We start from the raw sequence: 9,526 nt of genomic DNA, 5'->3' as shown, positions 1-9,526 counted from the left end.
TGATCAAGTGAAAGCAAAGTACAAGAGATGTAAATACGAGTGGGATACTCACGCTGCTCAGCTGAAGGGCGTTCACATCCCGCCGGTAGACATTGTGAGAAGAGCGTTTGCTCTTCGTCCGGCACATCACCCAATCCCTCACCACGGGATAGGCCTTCTCCAGCGGCTCTGTCCTCTTGGGCGCGAGACTCGGGAAGTAAGAGTACACCCATGCCTGTAAAACAAAATAATCAATGACGATCTTTCGTGTTTCAATAAAGAAAGGAATTTACTTTGGTCTAAGGGAAGGTTCATACCTCCAACAGTAGTCCAGGTCCGACAGCGCCAGGAGAAGTCCCCTTCTCCATCAACTCCGGACGAACCATGGCCCTCATGAAGCGGGATGAGGCCGCAAAACCCAGCAGTGACCCAGTCCCAACGTCCTAGGGAACTCAGGTCAGAAAGAAAGGGAAGAAGCTTCGTCGATAGCCTCTCGCCCTTGTCTCCGAGGTAAATCGAAGACAAGAACCACCAAAGCCACAGACGAGCCCTCTGCTCAGCTGTACAGGGAGGAGGAGCAGTCTCCCTCCCATCGATCGTCACTAGCGCCGGGGTCTTCCCCGCGAAATAGTCTCGAACGTAGGTACTGGGTACCAAACCCGGCACTGCAACAGCCTTCGGCGATAAGTTCCAGCCGATCAATCTCCTCGCCTCGGCCGAATCCGCTCTCATAGCAGCCTCCGGCCACACCATCTCCTCGGTCCCGCACGGCAGACCAGAAATCATGCCGTAGTCCTCCAGAGTAACTCCCACCTCACCAAAAGGCAGGTGAAACGTGGAAGTCGTATCCCAGAATCGATCCAAGAAAGCGCGGACCAGGCTAAGGTTAGCCCGCAACTTCCTCTTCACGATATCCCTCCAGACCTGAACCAGAGGACCAAACGCTCCACGCTCGATCATGGCCCTCTCCTCCGCCGACAGCTGCTCGTAGTGCTCCATCGCTGTCGTGTAACCCGAGAACGACCTGATGTTCTCGGCCTCCTATTATGATTTGAAACAAAGCTATCTTTAGTTTTGAATGAAATTTGCAAGAAGTTTGAAAAAAAAAGAATGAAAGAGAATAGGTGATGTGTAGTGAATTCTTATTTACCAAGCTCTTCACCGTCCTGTAGGACAGGTGACCCTCTGCAGCCCACACGAGGTGCCTACTCTCCCAGGTCTCAGCCCACGCGGGAGCTCCCCTCAGCTGACGACCTCCTCGCCTGACGTTGGCCCGTCTCGGGGCCTCCTCCTCCTCCTCCTCCTCGTGAGCCTCGTCTCCAGTAACCATCACCGCAGCGGTGAGGGCCTGCTCCAAAGCCTCCTCAACCGTGACAACGTCTATCTCCATGGGAGTCCTCCCAGAAGTAGAAGCCTCATCACCTGCAACATTAAAGTAAGTTCAGGCCGCGTCACATGACGACAAGCCTTTGTTAAGAAGTTTTCGAGCCTCCAGGGCCCTGAAAACTGTCCTTTCTGGCCATCTTTGGCCATATTCCCGCCAACCCAATCACTCATGTGATAAATTGGGTCAAGTCAAGTCCAAGTCCAAACCTAGTTCCGGGTTCAAGTCGAAAATTCGGCAGCACTTCGTTATAACGGCGATTATGCCCTAGAAAGGTGCCCTGAAAAAGTTGTCATAAACCAAAATTTCGAGATGACAGGAAGTTTACCCATCATCCAAGGATCCCAAATATCAAATTTCATCGCCAATGGACAATCCTACGGCTATTTTCGAAGCAATTTACGGTTCAGCTGTAAAACCGTCTCAAAATTCGCTCAAGGGCTCAAAACTCGATGGAAATTCAAAGCAAATACATGGTTATGTTCCTAACATTGCCTACTATCCATTTCTAGCATCAATTTGGCAAAGCAAATCCATTTGGGGGAAAAGCCCCAAATTTTCGATCAAAAGGGTCGAAAACCCTAATTCTCGCGGCTCAAAATTCGACAAATGTAGATGATTAATGCAAGATTAAGACACATACCTCGATTAGTCATGTTTAAAGCAAGCTTTTGGATCAAACCTCGACGGAAATGGTGAAGATTTGAGAGAGAAATTGAAGGAAATGTGTTTCGAAATAATGAATTTTAATCCTTCTGATTTCGCGTTTTTACGCGGAAATAGCCAATTTGGGGAAAAGACGCAGCAGGCGCTGCGCCTCTTCCAAGAGACGCAGCTCTTGCTGCGCCTCTTCCTTGTGTTCCCTCCATACGAATTTTCAAAAATTCGTTATGAGTTCGTTATTAGTGGGCCCATCTTTGGTGCGCCTCTTCTTCAACGCTATTATATTCTTTTGGTCCGTTTCGATGGTTTTCTTTCGTTCCGGCCCGCATTTTATCCAGCGCAGTAGTATTTTGCTGTATTGCTCATTTCATTTTATCCAGCGCAGTAGTATTTTGCAATACTGCTCACTCAAGATTTCTCCCACGACGATCAAGATGTTCCTAGTCGTCAATATTTCCCCAGCAAGAGTTTGTTTGAGACCGACGCAAGCAGATTCAACCTCAAGTTTTCGCTAGAGTTCGCTTGAGACCAACGCAAGCGGATTCCCCCAGCAGTTTCTACCGACGTCCTGCTGCTTTCAAATATTTCTTGTTTCCCCGCGGAGTCCGACAGGGTGTCGTTCTCCAGAAGTTCCTATACCCAAAACTTAGCCACCTCTAAGTTGAACTTGTATTTGACCTCCTTCCCGTCAATGCTTTCCTTTAGGGCCCCATACCCTAGCACAATCCATACATATCTTTTAGGTCTTACCCTTAGCTCCCATGCTCAAACCTTAGCTCCTACGCAACTCCGAAAGCATCTCGAGAAGAAGTCTCAGGTATGGTCTCTTCTTATGGCTGGCGAGCCTCCTTACGTAGTCTAATGGACTTTAAAACGACCCTCCCCGGAAGTCGACAGACTCTAAAATGTTCCCGACGACAGGTCCTTGGTTCAGACCCCTTGAGCCGCCTCGCGTCGCCATAGTCGTCAGGTTGTAATCTTCGATTGACCTGATGGCTATACTTTGACTTTCGCCTTGTCCAAGCCTCGGTCAAAGTGGGGGCTCAGAGACACCTCGTTTCTGCACCTCCCGCAAACCACCCGGTGATGATTGGGCCGCATGTTTGATTCGCGGAATGATTTGTGACAGTTCGTAAGATTATCGTCAAGTGTTTGCTCAAATATTAATGTCGACCTCTTAGTTGTCATCTACGTCCTGATACGGTCGTTTTGGCAGTAATTAGAGTACATTCGGAGTCCGGGTCAAAAACCGTCTCCATTTTTCGATAATGTTAAATCCCGAGTCGAATGTTCGGAATGTTAGGATATTTTTATTCCATATTTCATAAATTCTATCTTTTGGCAAATAATATCCCGCAATATTCATAAGATAATCGAATTATTTCCGTCCTACCATAACTCAAACACGGAAATCTTTCTTCAACAGGAGGAAACCTCCGGGAAGACGCAAGCAGCGCCGCGCCTCTTCCAAGGGACGCAGTGGCTGCTGCGCCTCTTCCCAGGCCCTTCTTTGCATGATTTACGTATCTTTTTTATATCTTTCCGAGATTCACTTCCAAAGAGTCTCCGAAACCCTATTCCTTCACGTGATTAGTATAAATAGGAGCCTTCGTTCCTCATATTTCTCACGCGAGTGTCCGCCCTTCTCTTCTCCCTTTGCATTCTAGACTTCGTTCTTACTAATTGGCGCCTACGTGCTTGGACTTCCGACCACGTAAGCTCGGATCTTTTCCGGTACCACCTCTCCGTTGCATGACCGACCAATTTGACCAACTACACTCAATCAACTTAATTAATCAATCGTTTTCCTCTTGCGAGGGCACTCTCTTTGCATTCGCGTCGAGCATTCACTAGTCGATATCTTAGTTCATCTCGTTCCGCCAACATGTAAGTCTGAGGGTGTAAATCTCTCTTTTATTTATTGTACTTTTATTTATCGTATCACCGTTGTAAGATTTATGTCGAAAACACCATTAAAACCGATTTCTAAAACCGTCTCTAAAACCTCTTTTTACGGATTTCCGTGGAGATCGACAATCGATAAAAGACGCAAAGAATCGCCGCGCCTCTTGAAGGAGCGCGATTCCGCCGCGCCTCTTCGTGAGGCCGCTGATTCTCGCTTCTTTTTCTTCTTCCTCGTCCTCTGTAATTCGCTTTCTTTTTATTTGTTATTTGTTCGTCTGTTAATTCCTTGATATAATCGTCACTAATATTCACATGTATATTGTATCACATAATTCATCATTCATTAATATGTTTTAATCCGACTTAAATCCCAAGTAATCTCATATTTGCGGGTTTTCGTCATTAAATTCAATTAGGAGTTTAGAGATTCAATTTGTTCATATTGGGTTTTCGGAATTCGCCATTGATATAGTTTTCATCTGTTTATTCGCATGTTCATCGCATATTCGTCATTAATCCTCATGTTTAATCTAATAATTTGTTTAGTTAGTTTGTTTAAATTCACTAATTCATCATAATTTCTTGAAATAATCCGTTTCCGGTTCATCCCGTCCATGTTTATCGCTTTTATGACCATCATTCACATGTAATTAACCTGTTAATCACTTTCATCCGAGTAAATATTACCAATCAATCATTAAATTCACCAATTCACATTAACGATTTGCGATTAAAGCCACGGCCAGAACTCACCACTTGAACAGACACGCAAAGAATCGATGCGCCTCTTCCGCAGGGCGCAGATCTCTTGCTGCGCTGTTCGAGATGATTTTCGTCCCTGAACTCCGTTTCTGCCTTGACTTAGTTATTTAGTTTACATATTAACTAACTAATATCCGTAATATCACGCTAATTCCTGTTCGTTAACTTGTTTAATTTTATTTCTTTTATTCTTTTATTCCTTTTTCTCAAATCATCCGTTTTAAAGGTATTTTCGACATAAATCGCTCATCCCAATGTAATTAATGTATTTTCATTATTGTATTTCTTTTATTTCTTTTATTATTTGTATGCTTTCACATGTAAATCAACATTAAATTCCAACTTCGACATAATTGTTTGCTAATTAATTGTCCACCGACTTAGTTAATTCTCACATGTTAGGATTAATCTATGGATGTTGCATTTCATGCATATAGCCGACGATATATCGAGTACGGATAACTTCCCTAATCATTAGTAGAGGCCGCTATCGAGGCGGGCGGGATTAGGTGTTCGATCAAAAGAGCTTCCTAATACGTACCCTCACCCCTTACTCCAGATCTCCGTGAGCACCCGTGTTCATTGGCATCCACGAGAGTCATTCTAGACATAGAATGCTAAGGGTAACGATTGCTTAGTGTTCATGTCATTACTTTGTGTCTTGACATGACACGAGGTATTCGAACGGTTCCAATTTCCCATAAAAATTGGTGGCGACTTCATACAAAATGCAAACGCTTGTTCCCTCGTTTCTCACCAAGCGCCCCCGTGGGCGGCCCGCTGTCCACAATATGTGACGGTCTTTATACGTAAGTTACCAATTGCTATGATAGGGAGAATGCCGGCTTATGAGGGATAGGTGTTGGATATAAAGGACATGAGTTATATGTGGTTGTGAGCGTTAGTGGAACAAGAAAAGAGTAGATTGATGGGCTAATTGAGGTAAAGAGCGTGTTTTGTGAGATATGATGAGTAACATAATCGTGTGTTGAGTAGTATAAAGTAAGTGTATATGGGCAAGGGTGATGTAAGTGTAAAGAAACGTGTGAATGAAAGATTGGGATGAGGGATACGAATAGTGGCATATTGGGATGTGTAAGGATTTATGGAGGGAGACAGTTAGGATTGAGTTGCTTAAGGATATATGTGATAAAAGGTCGCGATAGAGAGATGGAAACGAATAGTGTATAGTGAGGTCAAGTTATGCCGCGATGAGTAGTTAGTAGTTGATTCGGCAATTTGGAATATCACGAGGTGAGCTTAGTGTGTAATTCTTTGGGCAATTAACGGTATGAGATGAATTTTTGGTTTCCTAGAGATACGGCAGGGAGATACGGCTTATTGAAGAGTAACCGTTAGTGTGTAGACTTGATGGTAACAAGTGCGAGTGAATAGTATGATGGGAGAAGATAAGTGATAAGAAATAAAGAGAAGATATCGATATGAATTACTGGAATTTGAGTTGTGGAGTAACAAGAAGGTAATCGGATTACTAAAGAGTTAGGTAGAAAGAGAAAGGAGATGATTTATTAATTGGTATTATTGAGTAAAAAGGGGGAAAGAGGGATGGAAGTAAGTTGAGAGAACCTTGAAGGAGATAAGGAGCATGAAGGTAGGAAATTATGGAAATGTACGATAGCCTCACTAGAGGGTGTGAGTTAATGGTTATATAGGAGAGCAGGACGACATGTTAGCCGTGAGTTTCGAGGTATTAGGAGAATAAGAAGCTTGTAGAGTGTTTGCACGATCTGAGATTTTGGTGGAGAGTTAGGTAACGATATGATAAAGGATATAATTGGGAATAATGTTGAGGTAGATTTTGTTGATGGATTGAATGTTCGTTATTTGGGATGATAACCAAAGAGAGGAAACGGATTGTTATATTAAGAAGTGATAGTAAGAGAGTAATCACATGAAGGATGTTGGCGTCATAGTATTGTCACTAGTGGTTGAGGATGATGTTACTTTAGGGAAGTTAGTTGTCCTAATGAGGTTGATCTTGTGGAGGTGATTAGTATGTTTGGTTATGAGGGAGTATAAGATGTAGATATATGAGGTGCTCGCTGGAAGTTGAGCAATAATGTTATGGCTACATTTGCCGGAGGGGTGATAATTGTGTGTAGGAGAGGATATGTTATGAAAGGCACCCGAGTTAAGTCTAGGATGAGAGGTATTCATTGTCAAGTGGTAACTTACGTGGTCAGGATTGGCTAGTTAGATTCGATTATGGGTCCATGAGGTGTGTAAAACTTTGTGTGAGGTCCTGGCCTCACGAGTAATGGTGTGGCGTGATAGTTACGAGTCGTTATGTGTGTGTTCCGCGTCATATGTTATACTTATATGTGTATGTATGATATCTGTAAGTGATGGTGTGAGGTTCCGGCCTCAAGAGTCATGGTATGGATAATATTCATAAGGTTGGTATTTGTGATCCCGTCTAATATCTTTGCGTCGTGATCTGGTAGAGCAGTTTTAAGAAAGTCTTATGGTCAAGGAAGTTGTGCTGAGTCAGTGTAATGAGATTGTAAAAGTTGTGATGGCTATCAATGTGGTTTTGTGCACTGTGCACGGTAATTTGTGTTGTGATACGAGTATTTTCGTGTTGTCATAGGTCGCTGTTTGTTTACTGCTATTTCTTGTCAGTGTCGGTCGAGGCATATAGACCATTGTGTTGTTTCCCGATATTTCTTACCAGTGTCAGCTTAGGAGTGAAAATAGAGTATGGTATGGGAGAGAGTTGGGTATGGTGCTGTTGATGTCATGGCATAGTAATATTCTGTTAATGGGACACCGTTGTGAGAGGTTGTTGGAGTGCTTTTGATCTTGTGTTAGATGAGGCATTGGTGGACATAGTTGTGAAAAGAAATTGTGGAACATGTGTGGTATTGAACTTGAAACTACAAGTGGTTTAGCACCTTTCCTTGGGACAGGGAGTACGAAGTTTTAGGACTTAGTATCGTGTCAAGTTAAGGGAGTAGTGGTAATAAAGAATATGAACTTGAAAAGCTAATGTAAGTATGTGTAACACTTGAGGATTGTGAGATAAGATTGTGGAGATGAGTGTATATGTATATAGAAGTATGTCGTGTTGTGGTAAAGTAGAAGAGATGGAGTAGTGGTTATACTGAGGATTTTATGATATATGTTATGGGAGTGCAGAATAATTGGAGGCACGAGAACTGTTAAAGAAAGAGAGTCCTGGATATAGGAATGGTTGTAGGTGTTGAGGTTATAGTAGGTTATCGTTGTCATGCAGTAGTAATGAGGATTATGGGAGGTATAGCAAAGGACCTAGTATTAGTGAGTTACGAGGACGTAACATTTATCTTAAGAGGAGTAGGATGCGACAAGAGAGTTTGATGGTCATACAGGTTGCAATTGGAAGTTTGAGTGTTGGTGCAGAATAAGGATGGATTTGTGTGATTGCCGATTTTATTACAGGTAATGGCAGTGCTCGTAGTAGTATAATGTTTATGAGTGAGAGTAACGGTTTGTGTGAGGATGTTTATGTGTGTGAGTAAACTTCGAGGACGAAGTTCGTTTTAAGGATGGTAGAATGTAACATTCCGTTTTGATGGTTGATCTTATTTTGTGGATTGTCCTGGTATTGAGTTGCTAGTGAGTGTTACGGAAGTGAGACAAGGTTGGCAACATTGTATTGTGGTTATTCGATAATATTATGGAGTCAATATCGAGAGGATATGTTATCTAGTAAGCGTGGTTGGTGGAGTTAGTGTTAGGTGTCCATGTTTTATAGGTTGGGTTGGAACTTCGGGGACGAAATTCTTTTTAAGGGGGGAAGACTGTAATACTACGGATTTTATAGGCTGGTACTCGACCGAGTATGGCCTACTCGGTCGAGTAAAGTGTGTCGTGGTCCCTGTTTGGCTACTGCCTAGGAATACTCGGCCGAGTATGTGGAATACTCGACCGACTAGAGGGTACTCGGCCGAGTATACTCTATACTCGACCGAGTATCCAGTCTGTCGATTGTTTTTCTGCGGTTTGATTTGGAAATGATTAGGGCATTATATATATTACGCTAGACAGTTCCTAATTACGCTTTACAAACCTAAAAACATTCTACGACGCCCTAATCATCTCTGAATCTCTCCTTGTGTGTGGGTGATCATAGCAATTGCATTCATTCCTTTTGATTCATCGTCGGTAAGTCCCCATCTTCATATCCACTGATTTATATTTTAGGGTTTGTTCTTGATTATGAATTGGGGGGAAATGGGGGGTTTTGCAGTTAATGATTCTATTATGTGATTGTTGGTGTAGGTGACGATGTGATATTTGTTATGCATTTGTATGGTTGATTGCAGCGTAAGCGGATTGCGAAAAGGTAGGGTTTCCCTACTCGATTCGTTAATTGATTTAAGGCGTGCTTGTGTTGTAATTGTTGTTATCTGCTGATCATCGGAGTATGGGTGTTGTGATGGCGGTGGTGATGTGGTTGTGTTGTGACGGTTGTGGTGTTGTGACAGCGGTGATGCTGTGTGTGTGATTGTGGTGGAGTCACTTGCGGGAGTGGCTTCACACCCTAGTTCGCCCTCCGTGGAACCCGTCACGGGAGGGGATGTGCACATTAAGGGACAGGGATTGTTAGTCGCTCGTTGATGAGCTGGACTAGGTGGGGACGGGTGCGGTCACCCACTGGCGGCGAGAATTACCTATTGCGATGGGTAATCTGGCAGGGCTACACACTTCGGTGTGTAGTCGGTTACTGTATGAGATCGGGAGACCGGGAGTGGAGGATGATCAGCTGGATGCATTGTCTGTTGTCTTATATTGATTGAGTAGTACTGATCCCGTGTTGTTTTGTAAAAC

The sequence above is a fragment of the Silene latifolia genome, chromosome 1 (genome assembly GCF_048544455.1).
Source record: "Silene latifolia isolate original U9 population chromosome 1, ASM4854445v1, whole genome shotgun sequence".
Taxonomy (NCBI): Eukaryota; Viridiplantae; Streptophyta; class Magnoliopsida; order Caryophyllales; family Caryophyllaceae; genus Silene; species Silene latifolia.
The sequence above is the reverse complement of the archived record's forward strand: the minus strand, read 5'-3'. Positions refer to the sequence as shown.